Source organism: Colias philodice, chromosome 32 (genome assembly GCF_061535455.1).
Source record: "Colias philodice isolate Cphi_HAF_F1 chromosome 32, ilColPhil1 Martin Lab GWU primary, whole genome shotgun sequence".
NCBI classification, from domain to species: domain Eukaryota; kingdom Metazoa; phylum Arthropoda; class Insecta; order Lepidoptera; family Pieridae; genus Colias; species Colias philodice.
In genome coordinates this window covers 3,105,827-3,128,254 of record NC_143117.1, presented here as the reverse complement: position 1 = coordinate 3,128,254, position 22,428 = coordinate 3,105,827, and the positions used below count along the sequence as shown (strand labels likewise).

Below are 22,428 nucleotides of genomic sequence, written 5' to 3'. Positions count from 1 at the left end.
AAAAGGCAGAGTCGAACCTCTTTCATATAACGAAACTAATTCCTTTGTCTTTAAAGTAGAATAATAAAAAATGTACCTATTTTATACTTACTGAAAACTGTTAAACTAAAATTATAGTATGTATGTAGTATTAAGAGTTAGATGAAGCTATGTTATGTTATATTATTTGTATTCAAGCATTTGAATTAGAATATTTTAGTTTTGTGTAAATTATATTGCAAAATATGCTCTTTGGGGGGGAGATGTAAAGAAACTTCATTTCTTTGTATAGTTTAAGTAGTGGATTTGAATTTTGCCGCTCGGCATAGATAATATAACATTAGTGAGACATACCTTCGACAGAGGTCGCGACTCGCGAGAGAACTATAATGGCGAACGACGCCAAATAAAATTGTAATGTGTTAATTTAAAATTATTGTGTAATCTTTGATCTGTTTAAATTGTGTGCTTAAGTTAAATTAAACTTTAAATGTCGTTTCTTTTGTTTTCAGGTTAGTAATTTCTTTTCTCATTTTAGTAACATTAACAATGTAAAAGTTATGTTTGTTAAATGTGCGAATATTAAAGTCTCAACTTTTGTTTTCAGAAGAAACACATCGTTTAATTTAAACTCCCTTATATACATATTACTAATTGCGTTATTAGAATAATTAATGACTATACCCACGATCAATTATTACAATCAATACATATAATCAATACATATAATAAAATTCTAGAAAAGTGGTGTCTGTACAATGAAAATATGTAAAAAAAAATTAGCAGGGGTTATTACTAAATCGATCCCAAACCCAAAACTGTCGTTAAAAATTTTTTTGTCTGTTTGTCTGTTTGTCGGTTTGTCTGTTTGTCTGTATGTTTGAACATGCTAATCTCAGAAACGGCTTATCCGATTTAAATGCGGTTTTCACTAATATATTGTGGTAAGCTTCATTTAACATTTAGTGTTTATTTCATGTCAATCGGGTCATAAATAAAAAAGTTATGACCATTTAAGTAATCACAGCGAACATTTGCTAAGGCATTCTATACATGAATTACTTTATTACGTAAATTATACGCTAAAGTTATTCCTTAACATGTCCAGATGATCATATCGAAAGTTCCCAAGCGTGGTGGGGGGGGGGGGGGTGGTTATGCTGAGGGGGTAGTAGGGGGGGTCAAAGGAACTTTATTTAGATTTTTGCTCATAAGTCTAAAACCTGCACAAATAGCATTATGGTTACTTCTAGGTAAATTTTTTATATAAAAGGTCTTTGAAATTATGTCGTAGGTATTATATTTTTAACCCCCGACCACACCCCGGACACTCCATACAAAATGATCGTTTTGACAGTCACACTGTAGAGACTGCAAATGTGTGTGTTAACGCTTTATGGTTGGAACATTTGTGACTAGCGTAAAAAAAAAACGCGTTTTTCTGATGAAATACATCCGTAAACAGCACAATATCTAACCATTTTCTACGAAAAACGATAATCACAAATCCAAAATAATAAAATTACTTTAAGTCAATTTGATTAATGTTGTCAATCTCCGTTGCGTATCGTCCTTGCAGAAAAATATGGCCCATTTTATGTCTGATCGCGCGGGGGTGAGGTAAGTTTAATTTTGGCGGGAGGCGGAGAGTGTCCGTTCTGTAGCGTTTAGCTACTATTATGTATTCTGTGCCCCGACGCAAAAAGACGGGTGTTATGTTCGCTATGTGTGTATTGCGTGTCTGTCTGTGCCACCGTAGCTCGCTAACGGGTATTATACGAATTAGATGCGTTTTTTTGTTACATTAGTTGTTTATATAGGGGTAAGTGGGAATGAAAAAAACGAATGTTAGTTGTTAATGTAGGTTGTAGGTTATACCCAAGTGATATATCAAATGAAAATAGACGACATGTCAGAAACAATTAGTCAAATTTTATCAAAATCGGTTCATCCATTTATTTGATATAGGGGTAAAAGTGGGAATAAATAAATGAATTTTATCAAATATACTCAAGTGACGTATCTAATGAAAGACATGACGTGTAAAGTACAATAAGACATATTTTATCAAAATTGGTTCATCCATTTATTGGATAAAAGTGGCAATAAAAGTTGTCAAATATACCTAAGTGGCATATCAAATGAAAGGGCATGACCTGACGTGAGAAGTATAATGAGGCATAGGTATTTAATCAAAATCGGTTCATCCATTTATTATACTATATAATAAATGGATGAACCGATTTTGAGGGGTAAAAGTGGGAATGAAAAAAACGAATGTTGTCTGTTATACCCAAGTGATATATCAAATGAAAAAAGACGACCTGTCAGTAACAACAAGTCAAATTATATCAAAATCGGTTCATCAATTTATTTGATATAGGGGTTAAAGTGGGAATAAATAAATAAATTTTATCAAATATACTCAAGTGACGTATCTAATGAAAGACATGACGTGTAAAGTACAATAAGACATAATATTTTATCAAAATTGGTTCATCCATTTATTGGATATAATATGTAGGTATAAAAGTGGGAATAAAAGTTGTCGAATATACCCAAGTAACATATCTAATGAAAGGGCATGACCTGACGTGAGAAGTATAATGAGGCATATTTAATCAAAATCGGTTCATCCAATAATTATATGTAGGGCAAAAGTGGGGATGAGAAAAACGAATGCTGTCTGTTATACCCAAGTGATATATCAAATGAAAAAAGACGACCTGTCAGAAACAATTAAGTAGTCCAATGTTATCAAAATCGGTTCATCCATTTATTTGATATAGGGGTAAAAGTGGGAATAAATAAATAAATTTTATCAAATATACTCAAGTGACTTATCTAATGAAAGACATGACGTGTAAAGTACAATTAGACATATTTTATCAAAATTGGTTCATCCATTTATTGGATATAGGTATAAAAGTGGGAATAAAAGTTGTCAAATAATATACCCAAGTGGCATATCAAATGAAAGGGCATGACCTGACGTGAGAAGTATGATGAGGCATATTTAATCAAAATCGGTTCATCCATTTATTGATTTATAGCGGTAAAAGTGGGAATGAATAATCGAATGTGGTCAAATAATATAAACAAGCGGCATATCAAAAGACGTGTGAATTACAATTAGTCATGTTTTATCAAAATTAGTTAATCTGTTTATTAGGTACATATAGGGCACCTTAGGGGTGATAGTGGGGATACATAATCCAAATGGAGTACCAAACGAAAGGATATGACATGTACATTGTACATAATATATAGGTATGATTAGACATGGTTTAGAATTTAGATCAAAATCGGTTCTGCCATTTACTAGGGGTGCAAGGGAAAAGTTGAAAGTCTGTGAAAGTAGAAGGAATATGGGAGCGGGAGAATAACCACATCCAGGAAATTTTGAACTCTTCTGTACCTAAGTTTTATAGCTCAGTTTATTAATAAATTTTACTAACAGTTCTTTTGTGTTATTATTTATTTTATTTCTTAACTTTATAATAATGTGTAAGTACTTATAATTTAGTTGTATATGATAGTACGTGTTTCAAGACGTGTTTACTCAATAATTGTGTGTTAAGTGGTAACTACTATGCAGTCACTATTCCACGCGGACGAAGTCGCGGGCACAGCTAGTTTACAATATAGTCTCAAATGCATACTAGAGAAATATTGCAATTTGAATCAAAAAATGCATAGCATACAAAAATAAATTCACAACACAAGAAATTCCGCGCGCAAATCATAGCGCGTGTCAATGAAATCAAGAATGTAATTTTATATCAAGCCGACGACGACGCCGAACTAAAGTACCTACAGTACCATTTACCTTCAGTGTACAATACAGTTTACAGACCTACGACGGACGAACAATAATGAGTAATAAATTGTTTACAAAAAAAAACATAGTTTCTAAGGTCATTAGTTTTATTTTATTTTATTGTTATTTTCTTTGAACGATTGGAAATGAAATTACTCAATTATTACACATAGAACTTTGATTTATTAGAATTATGCGAATTATGTATAAGATAACGAACGCGAATGCACGACATCTAGCGCGTCAATGTCTAAACATCGCCATTCGTTTAGACATTGACGCGCTAGATGTCGTGCTTTATGTCGTGTTTCGCTTGGCAAAAGTCACGCACACTACTGTAGAAGTGTCAAATTTTGCCGGTATTTCACTGTTGTTTTTCTAAGTAAATAATGTAAGTTATTGATTAAAAAGGTCGAACGCGGACACATTTCATTGTAGAGAAGTGATAAAATGATTAGTTTTAAAGAAATAGTGTCTGTGTTAAGTGTTTAGTCGTCATCAAAAATGTATGGAGGGACGGTCGGAACATCCACCTTAAACAAGAATTATTTCATATAGGTTTTCTATTCAAGAACTGCTCTTACCAATTCAAGATCCTTGGCATCTTGTGGATGTGGATAACCTGAGCATGATGGTTGATCAGTAGTATTTGATATGTCAATTAAGGCAAATTGAGATGGATGGTCTGCCTGAAAGAGATAAAAATGTTACTTATAACATTGGATATGGTCCCAAGTAATAATAAATAGATTGCTACAGAAACATGGACTCAATGTTTGGTAAATTGTAAAACTTTTAGTATTTTTTTTATTAAAAGCATTTATTGAACAAACATAGTGTATTATACTTATGGATAGTGTAGCTTTCCAACAACGAAAGAATTAAAAAAATTGGACCAGTACAACAGTAGGACAACTAAAAAAATAACTCAGTAGGTTTTAAGTACCAGTCATCACACCACTTGTCTCATGACACTCTAGGTCTCTAGAGCATATCAGTCAAAAAAGATATTGTGAAGCTTAAGTAAATGAATCCTTAGACACTATCGGAAATTTAAGAACAATTATAATCTTTTTTCCATTAAAATAATATCCTGGTTTTATTATATCGTAATATTGTCTTAATTCTAACTCTAAAATTCTATCCTTACCATATATAGTATTTAATTTTATTAATATATCCTTTAACACATTTGAACTTAACATAGAATGATGTGTTGAGGACGTACGAATGAAAGCTAATGTATTTTCAATTCTAACCAATTCTTGCAATATATCATCTACATTTTCTGTCATTATGCTAAGGATTTGGGCAAATTTAGCATATTTTATCAAACGGGATATTTGTATCCTGGAATCAGATAAATTTAAAGTCAATAACGTTCAAGATAGAATTCGAGGACAACCACTGAAAATAAGTAATATCGACTTAAATGAAATACACTTCAACCACAGCCCTGAAAATCATGTAAAGTTGAATTCAATAAATTTGGAAGATCTGCATAAGATTCATACTAAGGTACTGATGCAAGCACCGATTGAACTAGAAAAGAATACATCGACGATATACCATACCACTGTCCCAATTTATACATTCCTTTTGGGCACTTTGCTACTTTTCGCAACTTACAAAGTAATCCGTTATAAGAACGTTACGTGCTGGAAGAATCAAGACGACCCTAATACAAAGACGGAAGATCAAGACAGTCAAAATTGTACCGAATCTTCGCCAGGACCACAGTTTCCAGCAACATTTTATCACACCGTGCTCAAATAGTTGCTGGTCTTCGGGGGGAGGAGTTACGCCAACGGATCCCCAAGACATTGCTGCGTCGACGTTTCTCACGGGAACGTATTGTACGGACGTAGCAGCTAGGCTATTCTGTAAAAAACGCGCCCGAACTCGCATCTCACCTGAGTGAGTCGACTCACTTCACTTTCGAACGTTCGAGTTTTTGGTTTCGCATTCTGTAAACATCCGCTCGGCAGAGGCGAAGCGAAGTGAGTCTCACTTCGAAACTCACTTGCCTAGTGAAGGGATCTTATAGATTTGAATTTATCGACATTGTTATTATCTTTAAAATGCGGCAATTTAACACATTTTGAAGACATAATAACACTTTAGTATTGTACCGTGGGTGGAATTAAACTAAAATTGCAATTTTACACTGATAAATTCTTTAAAATCAAAATAATTCTAGCGTCACTGAAAAAAAAGGACGCTTGTCTGTGGTTCGTTTGACTTATGTTTATTTCTCAAGTGGTTTTTTGTACCTAATTTTAAAGTGTTTCGTGTTGCATTCTTTCTAAAAGTTATGTTGGAGTTTTGGCTGCATATTACATTCGACGTCCCCGAATTTCATTATTTTGTGTTGTTTAATCGATAGCTGGTAGTGGATTTTCTTAACAAACTGCTTTTCTTTTCCATCAAAAATGCGTAGTTTTTGTGAAAATCGAAATTGAAAATGATATTTTTTAAGGTTATTTTTGTACTAAAAACGCAACTTAAAGTAAAATCTTAAGCCATTATAGTATCAAAATGTCTAATTATCACACTCACACGCATTATTTTTAAATGTATTTACGTACCTATTACTTTATTTACATATTACAATTTATTTTGTCAAAATAGTATTTTAACAATTTAGTATAGCCAAAAATCGTTCCATATTTTGTATTCACAACAAGCCACAGATAACACAGATTAGTTAATATGACGCAGATCACAGATTAGCAATACAAATATACTAGCTTATCATAGAGTATAAATGATACATTTTAATTTTTAATGTTTTTTTTATAGCTCACTTGCTTCAGTTTTAAAAATCGATTAACTTTTACTTTTAGTATTCAAATAGGTAGCGAGGAGCGAAGCGACGAGCGTGTTAGGTTAACTGTTGAACTGCCGCACGAGCCGAGCGAGCGAAGCGAGCGTGCCGCGGCAGCGGCCGGCGAGTGCCAGAAGCGACTTTAGGGCGATTCCCACTCAAACAAAAAAAAACTACGTAGGTTTAAACAACCTGTTTGTATTTTATTTATGTATCGTAAAATTTTTGTTATTATCAAATGCTATCTAAATTAAAATTACGAAGTGTCTAGTCGTCCGCTAAACGGATGAATAAAATAAATTAGTCGTCCGATTACCGGATGAATAAAATAATTTAATCGTCCGATTATTCGGATTACTAGATAACCTTTTAACACTAAAGCTAGTTGGGTTGGACTAAAGCAAAGGGGGCTCAGGACTTAGAAAATTTTTGATGGAGTTGGTGTCATTATAACACCTATTTATTATTGTTTTATCGTAAAGATTACGCTAATATAAGCATGTTTTATAGGAACAACTTTTCTCTAAAATAAAAAATGGCCGAGATATTCGCCCTCAATTCGTTAGGTTAGGTTTAGGTTAGGTTAGGTTAGGTTTCTTAAAAAAAAAACTACACAGAAATAGGAGCCCCGCGAAGCGGGGCTCCGTCGACGCGCAAAAAAAATCAAGTTTAGGTTAGGTTAGCCGTTAGGTTAGGTTAGGTTAGGTTTCTTAAAAAAAAAACTACACAGAAACAGGAGCCCCGCGAAGCGGGGCTCCGTCGACGCGCAAAAAAAATCAAGTTTAGGTTAGGTTAGGTTAGGTTTCTTAAAAAAAAAACTACACAGAAATAGGAGCCCCGCGAAGCGGGGCTCCGTCGACGCGCAAAAAAAATCAAATACCTACGTGTGCCCTCCTCCCCCCTCTCCTCCCCCCACAAAAAACCTATAATACGTGCGGCAGTTCTCTAAAGAATTATTATTTTATTCATCCGGTAATCGGACAACTAATTTATTTTATTCATCCGTTTAGCGGACGACTAGCGCTGTCCTTAAAATTATTTTTGACAAATTCATTTTAAAAATCACTTTCGAATTATATTTATTATCTACAATTGTGAACGCGTCATAATATAACATTTATTATCTATAATGGCATGTCGTAAATACGTGGTAAATACAAACTTACATTTTCCAGGTAATATAATTTAAGAAATTGTTATAAATAAATTAATAATACGGCATTATATTTAAAAATATTGCCTGTGTGCGAGATTACTAGAAGTTTTAATACGACAATGGTATAAAAGTGTCGTTTTTAGTACAAAAATAACCTTAAAAAAAATAATTTTCATTTTCGATTTTCACAAAAACTACGCATTTTTGTTGGAAAAGAAAAGCAGTTTGTTAAGAAAATCCACTACCAGCTATCGATTAAACAGCACAAAATAATGAAATTCGAGGACATCGAATCAAATATTTAACCGGAGTTTTAGTTAATGTTTCAGTTTGGCTTTATTAAGTTGTTGTGTAATTGCTGTTAAACGTGTTGCATAAATTATTTAAAGGAGAAAACTGCAAAAATAACAACTATGAGGTGAGTAATGTGATTCTTGTATTTAACTAAAATATTATCTTATACAACAAGCTTATTGAAATATTTAACTTAAAATCTTAAACATTGTAGCTCCTCGGAAAGGTCGTCTCATCCCTCCCGTGCCCAAGTAGAGTATCTAGTCGACTATCTTAGCAAACATCCTAGCTTAGCCAAGGGTTTTTCAAAAGTCCCGAGCGCTAGAGACGAAGCTAGAAAAACATGGGAGGAGTTGACTATCAAATTAAATAGCTTGGGAGGCTGCACTAAAACATGGAAACAGTGGACAAAGGTAGGCAATAGGCATATAGAAAACTATTCATCTTATACCGTGTAGGTATCTGGCTTACCTATATATTATTAATAAACTTTTAATTTTGCTTTAGTATTGGTCTGACAAAAAGAGTGCCGTGAAGAAAAAAGCTGCCCTAAGATACCGGGCACGCAATAAGACTGGTGGTGGATGTGAATCGGTGGTGGAGCTTTCAGAGGTGGAGGAGAAAATACTCACATTAATGGGCGGGGAAGGTTTTGCAATTGGTGATAGGCATTTGGAAATTAATCCATTTGAAGTAAGCTATTGTTATCGATTTTGTTGATCCGATACATGTATGTATGTAAAATATAATTATTCAATGTCATGTCATGGAGGGTAGTTTGCGCCTCGAAAGTTAACAGCTGTTTTTAAAAGTTCTGTGAATAATTAATTGTATTTAAAGTATATAAGTTACATTTCACTGTGTAATTGGTGAATTTAGTGGGACATATTTATGTGAAGCAGGTTTGCAAGTAAAAATTGTTTCTTAACTTTACTATTTACGTATTAATCTATCATGAATTGTGCTGCGTGTAAGAAATTTTTAAGGCATGATGAAAAACTTGACTGTACTACCTGTGCGGGGTCTTATCACTACAAGTGTATCAATATTTCCGTCGACTACTTCAAGAAAAATCTTAAAGAATTAAAACGATCGTGGCTTTGTCCTCTCTGTAAGAACGTTACATCTCGACGTAAAGGCGATGAAACACCCGCTAAAGCCCAGTTAGAAAACACTTCTCATGAAACCAGCTCATCATCAAATAGTTCCCCTGTAGTCCCACCTTCCCCATTTACTTACGATCAGTTGAAATCCCTACTTGAAAGTAATATAAGTGCCGCCCTCACTGAGATAAAAAAAGAATTCTCGAACACTATTAACATCTTGCGTGATCAACTGGCTGATTATCAAAACGAGCTGCATACTCACAAGGAGAAAATCCTGGCACTGGAAAACGATAACGTCTCACTGAGGGCCGAATTAAGCACCATACGCGATCAACTTTCTTCCCGGGACACAACTAATCTTAGTGATACCGTTAATGCATTACAATCCGAGTTAAACGAACGTTATCAGCTTGATTTACTCAATGATATAGAAATATCTGGCATTCCCGAAACTAACAACGAGTCCCTGACTCATCTTGTTATCACCACTGCACTAAAACTCGGCATCGAAATCGAAGAACGCGACATCGTATGTGCTTATCGCATAGGGTCTAAACATCGTACTAATGATTCTACGATTTCTACGAATGGCTTGCACCTTGATTCCCGCTCCCCGCGTCCCCGGCTTATCGCTGTAAAACTCACGCGCCGATCAATAAAAAATGATTTTATAAAGCAGGCTCGCATTAAACGCAACTTGACAACAGCTGATCTTGGACTCCCACCTCACCATCAAAAATCAATTTATATTAATGAAAGATTAACTAAATCTAATCGCCTACTTTTCGGTAAACTACGTGAAATGTGTAAGGCACAAAATTGGAGATTTGCCTGGACGAAGGAGGGACGTATATATGCAAGACAAAGTGAAACCACAAAAATTTGTTTATTTCGTAATGAACACGATATTACCCGTGTATTCAGAAACAAAAATGTGCCGTACAATGTTGATAACAAAAATTAGATATAATATTGTATTATTTAATAAGCTTGAGTTTTATATATTTCAATATTTTCTATGTATTTGTAGTGGATTGCGCCGTATATTTGAATATGATATTAATCTGTTAATGAACTATTCATTTTCTATCTTGAATTCAATTTCAATACCTAAAATTATGTACTTTATATTGTGGTCAGACCCTTTCTTTGTACTCAACTTTTTTCTAAATAATGTGTTACGTTTAAACTGTATGAACTTATATTATAGTATTGTGAAAATTGTTTTAATTCTTAATTTAATATTACTTTTTGTCGCTATTTTAATTAAACATAAGGTAGATAACTGTGATTGCGTTGTGGTTGTGCGAAACTTGGTATCGTGGTCAGTTATGGCAATATTATATGTTAATTCTATTATTCTGTTTATTTACTTCCTACTCCACGATACAGCTGATAATTCTTCAGGTACCATTTTGGACAATGAACATATAAAAAAATATAAAATCATATCATATTATGAACTTTTAAGAATTTTGGGAATGCTATTGAATAAATTTTATCCTATATCTTTTATCATACACAATCAAATAATATTACTTTATTATTTATATATTACAACATACCTACTACCATATGAGATTATAACATATGCTAACATTATCTTTAATATTATTTTTGTTATTCCTGTTGTATCTAAAAGTATTTATTTTCACAAAACATTATTTATTACCTTAAATTTTTATTATAGTTTACCATACAATTATTCTTATCAATTAAATAATCGCACCCGGGATACGTATGATTTTAAAATTATTGCATTAGGTAGTTACTATTTATTATTTAATTGTTATGGCCAAGTCTACTAGTTTAATTATTGGATTTTTTAATGCGGGTTCTCTGGGTACACGACAGGATGAGTTCCGTGCTGCATTTGATCGCTCACAACCAGATATCTTTGCGATCAATGAGACCTGGCTTCGGGATGGGCAGGAAGCACATGCTCCTTCATTGCCCGGCTTTAATCTCCGTCACCGACCCCGCCCTCCCGAAGTACGCAGTAGGGGTGGAGGTGTAGGGTTCTACGTAAGGCGTGGTATGAGAGCGCGAGACTGTACCATTCCCTCTTCTCCTGCATCTGTCGAACAGATGTGGCTGAGGATGAAGATAAACTCTCGTCGCGTCATTGTCGGCACAGCATACCGCCCGCCATGGCTTAGCGTCGATGTCTTTTTGGACACTTTAACAGACACTATATCTGCATTCAGTGACTACGACTATCTGGTGCTAACTGGTGATTTTAATATAAATCTCATTAACAAACGAGACCCAAATACCGCACGCTTGAATGCATTCTTACAATCTCTGCAATTGGTAAATCATGTCAATGAGCCTACACACTTCACCGATCATAGTCAGTCACTTATTGATGTTGTTTGTACAAATGCTCCTGTAGCTAAAATAAAAGTTGAGCATATCCCAGACCTTGGTGCTCATGCATTTATCACAACAGAATTCAAATTAAGAAAAAACACCTTGTCCCCCAAACACATAATATTTAGACCCTTAAAGGACATAGATATTAATAATTTTAATAAAGCTGTTTCTGTTCTTCCCTGGGATACAATTGTGCGTTTATCCAATGTGAATCAGATGGTAGATGCATTCAATCACTTGATTATAAACTTATTTGACTCATTTGCCCCTATAAAGAAGTCTTTAATAAAAAAAGTGTCGTATCCATGGTTAACTAGTAACGTAAGGTACATGATGAAGTTGAGAGATGAGCAACATTATAAATATCGAAAAACTAACCTTGACGTTCATCTTCAGGACTATAAAAATTTGAAAGGATTAGTGAACACTAGCTTGTTCTATGAAAAGAAAGCCTTCTTCGATCATAACATAAACCAACACAAGAATAACGCTAAACTTCTGTGGAAAAATTTGAAAAGAAATATTATCCCTGATTTTAAATGCACTGGTGAGATCCCGCAACATTTGTGTGACGCCGACGCAATAAATAAACATTTCCTGGATGTTCCCGGTCAAAGTACTGCTGACCCTGTCGACCTTGCTTATTTTAACGAAAATCGTTACTGTGACAGTACTTTTACATTCGAACCCGTTAGTGAAAGCTATGTCGGAAAACTTATTCTGGACATCAAAAGTAATGCAGAAGGAGTTGATGGAATAACCAGGGACATGTTTCTTTTAACACTTCCACATTCTCTTCATGCTTTTACTGAAATTATTAATACATCTCTCTCTTCTTCACTTTTCCCATCGCAGTGGAAGACAGCCCTGGTGCGGCCCATACCAAAAAACAACAATCCCACTGCCCTCAAGGACCTTAGGCCAATCAGTATTCTTCCTTACCTCTCCAAGATCTTAGAGCGAGTTGTCTACAACCAAGTCACTAAGTACTGCGAATCAAATAATATCTTACCGGAGTACCAGTCAGGTTTTAGAAAACTTCGTAGTACCTGTACTGCATTGATTGATGTTGTGGATAACTTGCTCTCTGCATGCGACAATGGCCAGCCATCGATTCTAACTCTGCTTGATTTTTCTAGGGCCTTTGACTGTATAAATATTTCTCTTCTTCTCTCAAAGCTTAATTTCTATGGTTTCAATTCTATTGCTTCATCTTGGTTTGATAGCTATCTTCGCCAACGTCACCAAAGAGTAATGCTGGTTAAAGGTGACGGCAACAGAGATCTTTCTTCGCTTGTGCCTGTCAATAGAGGGGTTCCTCAGGGCTCTATTCTCGGTCCTCTTTTATTTATCATGTACTCGGCAGATATCACCTCTTGCATAAATAACTCCCAATATCATTTATATGCCGATGATTTGCAACTTTACATTCCTATTGATAGAGACCGAATAGAAGAATGCACCAGGAAAATGAATGAGGATTTGGAACGCATATCAGACTGGTCTCATAAAAACTCATTGGTTCTTAATCCATCCAAGTCTAAATATCTTGTTGTTGGGTCTAAGAAGCAAGTCTCTGACTTGGTTAAAGCAGATCCCACCGTTTTTGTAAATTCCACCCCTATAGAGCGGGTTACAATTGCTCGTAACCTGGGCATCGATTTCGACGCTCAGTTAAGGTTCGAAGATTATGTCACTAATTTAGTTAGTAATTGCTTTTATCGACTCAAAGTTCTTTACAATATTCGGCCTTTTCTGAGTGTCGATCTACGAATACGACTGTGCGAAAGCATCGTACTATCTAAATTAAATTATGCTCTCCCTGTTTATGGACCTTGTCTAACGGCAAAAGCACACCGTCTTATTCAGAGGGTCCAAAACTCCTGTGCCAGATTTTGCGTCACAATCCCACCCAGGTCTCACGTCACCCCTTTTCTTAATAGCATAAAGTTTTTAAAAATGAAAGGTCGGCAAGATTTATTATTAGCTTGCCTTTTATTTGATACGATCAATACAAAGCAGCCTGAATATCTGTACACAAAACTATTGTGGCGTAAGTATACTAAAAGAGGTGAAATAAGAAGTGGGACCCAAGAGTTATCAATTCCCCAACATAAAACTACCGCCTTTCGTGGGTCATTTAAATATAATGCGACGAAATGTTGGAACAACATACCACCTCCAATAAAAAAACTCAAGTGCAAATCCAACTTTCGTCGCACTTACAAATCACTACTGCTCAAATTACAATCATCATAATTTTATTTCCTTTGACTATACGTATCCAAACTTATAAATTAACATATTATACATACATATATACCTACCTATATACCTACATATAAATACTGATTTTACTTGACCAAATATATCTATTCTACTGCTTATATATTATTATTATTACACATTTATTATTTCTTTACATTCATAATTAATTATTCTATTTTTATTATACTTATATATACCTACTTGATTGGAGGCGCAAACTATTCATCTGGGTATCTGGCAGAATTATCAGCGTTGTGGAGCTTGCTCCCACAACACTATGCTGAGCCAGGGCCTAATTGCAGCCAGCGCGCAACACAGATAATACATTCGTGTACTTTTTTAACTATAAGTGTAACTAATAACTGTAAGTGTTGTAAATTCCTTATAATTTTGTGTTATTTTATGTCTGTTTTCCTTTTTTTGTATTGTGTATTATTATGTATGTTCTGTTGGTTGCAATAAATCTTTTGTATTATTATTATTATTATCATGTTCTTTTTTTAGGAAATCCCCGTCCTTACTGATGCCAACGAAAGCCCCACATTGCCGACTTCATCTATGATAAATGAAACCACAACTATTGTAAGTAAATACCTAGTGTATTAATAAAATATTACTTAATAATAAACAACTTATTAGTAAATGTTTCTTATATTGTTCTAGGAATACCAAGTCTTGGATGAGACTGCTATAAATACGGAAAATGTTAGTATGGCAGATACTGAGGTATATATTAATAAGATATTATGAAAATGGTACTTTTTTATTGATTCCAGTATTTGAAATACTATGTTTTTTTTTTCAGAGACCTCAACTAATTCAGCAATATGTTAACTGTATCCCGAATCCCGAACCTTCCCCTGCTCATACACCACCGAGAGCGGAGGTAACGAGCCCTCTGCAAGCAGTTACCCCCTCTGGCTCAGGCAACTTTCCTGCTCGACGTCAATTGAACGTCGCGGGTCCATCACCACGTCGTACTACAAGTAATTATGAGATTTATGAATTGATTTACAATATTTATAATCTATACTTATAATAAATCTGTAGAGAGGCCAATTCTGTACATGAAATATATTTAAAAAAAAACTATGAAGGGGTGATAAGGGATCGCTACTGATGCCAAAAATGCAATCAGTAAAATTTTTGTCTGTCTGTCTGTCTGTCTGTCTGTCTGTCTGTCTGTATATTCGTTATAGAAACAAAAACTACACGACGGATTTTAACCAAATTTGGCACAATTATTCTTCATACTCCTGGGCAGGTTATAGTAAAAGAATCATGTAAATCGGTGTAGAAACACCAAAGTTATACATACATTAAGTCATCGCGCGAGAATACAGAATCATGCCATAAGGATTATTTTTGTGTATCAGTTGCCGCGTTCGACGCGCTTCGCGGCGGGAGCTATAAAAAGGCGGCGGGTCTGCACCCGTTTCGCGTTGTCACGGCATCACGTGTGAACGGCTGAACCGATTTCGATAATTCTTTTCTATTATATTCATTGAAGTACGAGGATGGTTCTTATGTAGAGAAAACGTAAATATGTACCACGGGCGAAGCCGGGGCGGACCGCTAGTCCATACTAATATTATAAATGCGAAAGTAACTCTGTCTGTCTGTCTGTTACTCAATCACGCCTTAACTACTGAACCAATTTGCATGAAATTTGGTATAGAGATATTTTGATACCCGAGAAAGGACATAGGATAGGTTTTATCCCGGAAATCCTACGGGAACGGGTTTTTCTTTGAAAACGCGGGCGAAGCCGCGGGCGGAAAGCTAGTCAACAATAAAAATTTGGAAATACATACAAATAAAACTAAATAATACTTGATAATGAATTAAGGAAATAATAATAACATCAGAAGACTTGTCAAAAATGCGTCACCGCGACCGGTGGAAATAATAATAAATTAATATTTATTTTACGTTTCAGGGTCATCGAGTCGTCCACAACAACGGCAAAGAAGACGATCACCTCCATCACAAAGGCGGCAATCTCAATTAACAACCTTTACTGAAAGGTTTCTTAGCTTGGAAGAGCAACGGATTGAGATTGACCGTCGCTACTGTGAGTTACAGGAGGTGATGGTCAACTCACAAAGGGAGACCAACAGAATGACAGCAGAGGGCCTGATTGCCGTCGGGGAAGGTCTTAAATTATTAGCTGAAAATTTAAAAAAATAAAATACTTTTATACTTAAATACATTTATTAGTTCTTAACTTATTTTAGTAGTAAAAAATTATCTGTGGTTTTACTTATAGTTTCTTAATTTACTAACATTAGTTTATAAGCCCTAATTGAGTTACTAACACCTATGAATATAATTTTCCGGAATAAATAATTTGCATTGATTTTTGATTGAATTAATTACAATTACCGCGTGTTCCTTGCCCTCCATAATTCATTTATCAATCTTTGTCTACATAGCTGACCAAGTGCAGTTTCATTAGGTACATCCTCATTTGAAGCTACACTTTGTCTGGTCCTATGAAAACCAGCCTCAACCTCTAGCTCTGAATTGAATATGGCTGGAGCTGGCAGGCCGGCACGATTACAAATATTGTGAAGCACGCAACATGCTATTACAATCTTCGAAACCGTGTCGGGGTCATAATGTAGGACTCTATGTGCTAATAGGCATCTAAATCTGGCTTTAAGGACCCCAATTGTTCTTTCTACGGTGTTTCTTGCAGTAGCATGCAGCTAGTTATAGTGATGTTCTGGTGTTCCCTCGTCTGCATTTGGAACTGGCACCATTAGGTACTGACGCTGCGGATACCCAGAATCACCTGTAACAATGAATATTGTTAAAAAATAAAATGTTTTGTCATCAACAATTATATTTTTATTAGGAGTTAGGAGTTTTCAATGATTTCGCCTGCTCTCCAATTTTTATGAATTCCGTGAACTTCGGTAATAAAGCCTAAATTACTCAGAAATAAAGTAGTTTTTTTAATGATGAAAGAATTTTTGAAGGAATTAATCCAGTAGTTTTTGAGTTAAATATTTACAAACAAACAAAGATTCGTCTTTATAATTAATTAGCTAAGAGGTAACTCACCTAACAAGTACACAGATTCGCCTGTTTGTACTAATTGTTCGAGGTGGTCCCGAATGATGCAATTATTAAAAATAAGGCTGTCGTGAGTCGCTCCGCCATATGTTGCATCTACATGTATTATGTTCAAATCTGCATCTGTGAACTGCAAAAAGAATTATTTTACAACTATTTTTATGTGGCTGTTCTAATGAATGTTAAAAAAAATATAGGTACTAGCAGCGTCTTGTGATTTATACTGCTTCGTTAATGATCCTATGGAATTGGTCCAAATTTCATTAAATCGATTTTCTGTGGTTCAAGTGCGAAAGCGTATACAGACATTATTATATCAGGCTTACCATTTGTACATTTCTTGCATGATATCCTTTGCGACAGTAGTATCGTTCTTCATGGCAAGTTGGTCTCACCATTGTCACAAAAGTCCCATCTACACATCCTAATACCCCAGGAATACTGAATTTCTCATAGAATCTGCAATAAGAAATAAAAAAATCATTAAATATTTTTCATTAACATGATAGGTTTATTTAGGTAGGTACACAAACCTTGTTTTGAGTCTCAGTCTTTCTTCAGAATTTTGGGGAAATCTTATGTATTTTTTTACTATACTTGGATGGCTTAGGGCTTCTATGACCTCGTGGATACTACGAGATGCTGATGGCTGCGACACAAACGAATTTATGTGTTTTCCACATATCCTTTGATAGCTCCCAGTCGCAAAGAAAGAAAGTGCACATAACAACTGAAAAAAATTAATGAAATTTCTTGAAACTATCAAAATAAAAGGTACTTAATCTGATAAGGAAACCATCCATAATTAAAGTCGGTTAATAACTCAAAACGTTTTTAAAGAAACCGTAAGGGAGAGAAACTTTGGACTTTAACATAGGGTACCTACCACTTGAAAGGGTGACATCATAAAAAATAATCGGGGATTAGATGACGTTATCGTTAGTGGTTCTATGTTCTATGCGAGGAAGTTATGTTACCTACCTACATAATGGAATGTTTTACAGAGTTATGGGAAAGTTATCCCAATATTCACACGGGATCGGGACTTCCGCAGATGAAATCACGGGACCGATGACTATTGTAACAGTAACTTTTCATGACATTATGAATACACATATAAAGCACTTAGATACATACCTTGACTCTAGCAGTTAATCCTCTTCGTCGACGTTGAGGTTTTTTAACTAAAACTTTAATGTCTTCCATCACTTGAGAAACTAGTTCTTCCGATAAACGGTAGCATTCAACAAAATTTTTATTTCGATTAATAATTTGCATTTCCCGAATGCTGGTACTTTGCCGGCGACTTTCTATTATATCCACAGCATTAGCTTCTCGTATTATAGCACTTAATATAAAATAACGCGCCATTTTAGTAAAAAAATATATAAAATTTGTATCAAATTTGTTCCACAACCACTAACTCACTCACGAACTCGGCACCTAATAGGCGAGTGAATTGCTGACAGGTGAATTCGTATTTGTAAATACTCGAACTCGACGTTCGAGGTGTAAAATTACCTTACAGAATGCCGAATTCATACTATAAACGTCAAAATCACAGACATGTACATATATTTAAGTAGACAACGCAAGTACCGCGATCTGTATGAAAACCAAGCGTGTCATATTTTTTGTACTGACCTTGACGCGTTATGACGTCACGAGCGCTTTTTAGTGATGTTAATTTCATTTTACGCTAAATCGATTAGGCCGCCACTCGCGCGGCGATTCTAGTATCGTCCTATCCCATCGAAGTAAATCGAAAGAAATCAGATCAAACTAGATCTATGTCTAAGAGGTAGTCAAATAAATGAATCGTAATCGATTACTAAATCGATTCAAGACAGAAAAATGATAATTACCATAGACAGAGGGATGATAAAATAAAGTTATAAACCTTTTAATATTCTAACAAGTAAACTAATGTGTTTTAGCTTTTTCTTACATATGCCCATTGAGTTACCATGTACTACGTACTAGAGAGGCCATCGAAAGAAAGTAATGAAACTGTCAATCAATCAATCTTTATGTCCCGTTGCATCGATCCATTTTCCTTTTATGTTCGGGTTACTTGGAAAACTGAAAAAACAAACATAGTCTAAGCAATAAGGAGTTTTCTTAAAAAACTCCCAAGATGACACTTTATAACTAATGGCGTCCATGTCATAATATTTATTTTTAGTACCTTTGTATTAACCGCTCATATGCTTGAGAAAAAAAAAATGACCCCTTACTTAGCTACGCGCATCCACAGTTGCAAAAACACGATCGAGAATCTTGTTTCGCGCAACTGTGGTTGCAAAGCGACTTTCTTATTTCAATTGATTATAAACTCTATTTCATACTCTCAGAGTCTAATTTTTACGTATTTAAACCAAAGACAACTAATTGATTCGTCTATTTCTACCCAGTACTACCAACCTTTCAAACAGAATTTTGGGAATATCTTAGTTTGTATCTTACGTGTCTTGCAAGGAAGTGTTAAAATATGCCGTAATTGTTGTATTTTATTGATTTCTACTCGTGTTTACTTACCAGATTATTCTCTAACATGTGTTTTATTGTTATAAAGTAATATTTTAGTGACCGTTGTAATAAATATGTAATAAAGACGACTTTAAAAGTTAGTAGACTTTAGACGATTTCATAACTTTTTAAGGTATACGGTAATCATATATTGTAAAAATAACACAGTTTTGTATAGTATTATTACAATAGCAATCGATTACAGTCAAAATATTTGAAGTACTCCTCTCGCGGAAGTCATAAATTAAGTTTTAATAGCGGTGCGTCGAACGCGCGGCGCACGTTCCAGAGCACTAGCAAAGTAGGCTACCTTTATTTTTTTTTTCAAGCAATTTAGCGTATTTTATTTTTGCAACTGTGGTTGCGCAAAGCATATGAGCGGTTAAAATACTTAAAAGTTCTAGGTCAAGTCGTATTAAATGACAAAAAAAATCTATGCCTTTTTTTCTGAAAAATTGCTCCTTCAAATTATCATTTTTCTGTTCGATTATAAAATCGATTAGAATCGAGAACTGTTGCATCAAATGAACATCACTAACCACAAAATTGGACAGAAAAATGAGAACAGAAAAATGAGAAGACGCTATTCATTGCTTGTTATCATACGACGCGATCTTTACCGTGCCAAGTAAAAGCCGCAATGTATTCCGAATCATTTCGTATGATTTGGTATCCGTGTTTGTCACGATCGTTTTCCACAGATATTCTTTATTTGATTTTAAAATAAATAGTGCATATTCTGATTAGAAAATTACTTACCGGTGGAAGGAAACATCTATGCTAACTCGGCCACTCACAGCTGTGGAGTTTCTACAGTTTATAACGGCGCAATTCGGCATTTTACTTTATTCAGCTTCACGTCTTTCCTTGGCGAACTGCAAGCGCGGACTGAGTGTAGGCCAGCGTCAAGTAAGTTTCATAAACTTAGTTTGGACACGGGAAGTACATACACTCGCTTAGTCTATCTTGATACATGTCTGTGGTCAAAATACTCACTTAGCACAGTTCGCCTCGTCGCCGCTCTCGACGATGTGGCGCCACTAGTACTGTCGAGTTTTACAGAATACGAAATCGAAAACTCACCGCGGATTCCGCATTCGAGTTTTTATAATAACCTTACAGAATAGCACTGCAGATTCCATTGGCGCAACGTAATTTTAAGTTTTCATTTTATATTCAATTAGCTTTATAGTTATTAATTGTTAAGACTTGCATCGAGCAAGACGTATTGTAATAAGTTTATATTAAAGTATTTCTAAGTGAATTCGTAGTTTTTTTTGGGGCCTCCGGCTGTCTGAAACATAATTTGTGTAATTGTTTATTTATTCTGAATCTTTAAGTTTATTGATTTTTATCCTTTACATAAGCTGTATTTAATAAAAAATGTTTAAAACTCGAATTTTCGAAATTTTTGATTTATAAGTTCTATGTAACGTTTTATAATTAAGTTATGGTATAATTAAATGTAGATTTCACTTTTGTACAGCTTAGACATTTTTCTGTATGGATACAGTGCCTTTCGATTTGAAGTTGGATAACATTTCATTTTATAGGTACTATTATAAAATTAAGAGCATGAAAGAAAAAAAAAAGCATTTCTTCATAATGCTATTGTTACCACAAAAAATATTTTCTTAATCGCAAATTTTAAGAGAAAATAAATTAAAATTAAAATTGATGTGGCGACGTTATACATACAGACGTTAGAACAAAGTCCACCATAAGAATGACGTCATTTAGGAATAAGACGATTTTTAAACATTAATAAAAACCTAAATATTTTCAAAAAGTAAAAATTACTGTTAGTTTTTATCTAGTTTTAATTAAAATAAAAATAAAAACAAGTAGCAAAAAATTTTGAAATGTTGTAATTTTGGAGCACCCTGTAAAGTCTGTATTTGTATGAACATAAGTGGAGATCGCGTCCACTTATTTTCATGCGTAAACGATGATATTCATACTCAACAGGTAACTTGGATTAACAAATAGGATAGGTTATATCCCGTAAATCCCACGGGAACGGGAACTATTTATTTATTGCACGCCTCATAAGCGAAGCGTTGAGGTGGGTACTACTGTCACTTCGCGCAAAACATCTGATTTTTCAAACTTAAAATGTCTTTATGTATCATACATTGCACTTGTAAGATAATAAATACACACACATATTAAGAAAAAAACACTATTTTTAACATTCATGATATTTTTGATGTCATTTTTAGGGTTCCGTAGCCAAAATGGCAAAAACGGAACCCTTATAGTTTCGTCATGTCCGTCTGTCCGTCTGTCCGTCTGTCCGTCTGTCACAGCCGATTTACTCGGAAACTATAAGTACTACAGTGATGAAATTTGATGGGAATATGTGTTGTATGAACCGCTACAAAAATATGACACTAAATAGTAAAAAAAAGAATTGGGGGTGGGGCCCCCCATACATGTAACTGAGGGATGAAATTTTTTTTTTCGATGTACATACCCGTGTGGGGTATCAATGGAAAGGTCTTTTAAAATGATATAAAGTTTTCTAAAAAACATTTTTCTTAAAGTGAACGGTTTTTGAGATATCAGCTCTCAAAGTCGTAAAAAGTATGTCCCCCCCCCTCTATTTTTATAACTACGGGGTATAAAATTCTAAAAAAAATAGAGGTGATGCATGCTAATTAACTCTTTCAACGATTTTTGGTTTGATCAAAGTATCTCTTATAGTTTTTGAGATAGGTTGATTTAACTGTAATTTATTATATTTGCTGCTACGGAACCCTTTGTGCGCGAGCCCGACTCGCACTTGGCCGGTTTTTTGTTATTTAAACTAGTTAAAAAACAGTTTAAAAAAGTTCTGTCTTGGACGTCCGTGTGTCTGTATGTGCGGAGGATTTTCTTGTTAACACGATAGCGACCGAAATACTTTACTAATCGAGTCTTTTTTTTTCTCTTACGCTTGAGTATGCTCAGGAATAGAACCCTTTCATTTTTCAGGGTCTGATTCGATGTG

At 34.6% G+C, this 22,428-nt stretch overlaps 1 long non-coding RNA gene across 1 annotated transcript; it reads right to left on the bottom strand.

Annotated features, from left to right (window-relative positions):
• Positions 1–2,293: 2,293 nt before the first annotated feature.
• Positions 2,294–3,198, bottom strand: LOC149474962 (uncharacterized). The gene is made up of 2 exons (XR_016318173.1): positions 2,968–3,198; positions 2,294–2,568 (listed from the first exon to the last, which is right to left on the bottom strand). It is a non-coding gene; the product is annotated as an uncharacterized LOC149474962 (long non-coding RNA).
• Between the last annotated feature and the right edge of the window lie 19,230 nt (positions 3,199–22,428).